The sequence below is a fragment of the Eubalaena glacialis genome, chromosome 1, assembly GCF_028564815.1.
Source record: "Eubalaena glacialis isolate mEubGla1 chromosome 1, mEubGla1.1.hap2.+ XY, whole genome shotgun sequence".
NCBI classification, from domain to species: domain Eukaryota; kingdom Metazoa; phylum Chordata; class Mammalia; order Artiodactyla; family Balaenidae; genus Eubalaena; species Eubalaena glacialis.
In genome coordinates, this window is record NC_083716.1 from 207087176 (window position 1) to 207088465 (window position 1290).

The following is a 1290-nucleotide window of genomic DNA, read 5'->3' on the forward strand; positions in this document are numbered from 1 at the left end:
TTCTATTGTCTCCTCCTGGCCTTGCTCATCGATCTCCCTGAATAAATTGGACTGTATACCTAGTGTATACAGTCGTGTATACTGTATACCTAGCACTCTAGTGCTTCTTACACTAGAGCTAGCACTTTTGGTTAACCAACCCTGGCCAAGCACATGAACTTAATTAAAACAAAACAAAACATGATCCCATTGGGCAGGATTTTGATGGCTACTGATGAAAAAGATGCTCCTGAAAGTTCTAAACTGGTGGCGAGAAGAAGCTGATTCCGACCCTTGACTTCATTGCTTTGAGTTAAAGAATGGTCCTTCTGTGAGTCCTTTAAAATAATAGTGGCCCTACTGACAAAAGCATAGAGCATAAGGATGTGGACAAACGGAACAGAATTGAGATTCCAGAATAAATCAGTAAATCCTCACACATCAATTAATTTTGGACAAAAATGCCAAGACTATTCAATGGTGAAAGAAGTCTTTCAACAAAACTTACTGGGACAACTGGATATTCATATGCAAAAGAATGAATTTGGATCACTATCTCACAATATTGAAAAATTAACTTAAAGTGGATCAAAGGCCTGAATGTAAGAGCTAAAACTATAAAACTCTTAGGAGAAAACATAGGTATAAATCTTCTTGACCTTGGATTAGGCAATGGTTTCTTAGATATGACACCAAAATCACAAGTAACCAAAGAAAAATAAATAATATAGACTTCATCAAAATTAAAACTTTTGTCTTTTATGTTGGAAAGACAACCTAAGAAATAGGAGAAAATATTTGCAAATAATATATCTGATAAAGGTCTAATATTCAAAATACATGAACTATTATAATTCAACAATTAAAAGACAAGTAATCCAATTTAAAAGTGGACAAAATATCTGAATAGAAATTTCTCCAAAGAAGACATACAAATGGACATGAAAAGATGCTCAACATCATTAGCTATCAGAGAAATGCAAATTAAAGCCACTATGACGTACCATTTCAGACCCATTAGGATATTGTCTATAAATGAAAAGAAAAATAATGGAGAAATTGGAACCCTCATACTCTACTTAGTGAGAACATAAAATGCTTTGGAAAACACTTCATTTGAAAAACATTCTGGCAGTTCCTCAAACTGTTAAACATAAAGTTACCATGACCCAGGAATTCTACTCCTAGGTATACACCCAAGAGAACTGACGATGTATGTTCACACAAAAACATGTACACAGATGTTCACAGCAGCCATATTTATAATAGCAAAAAAACAGAAAACAACCCAAATGTCCATCAACTGACTAC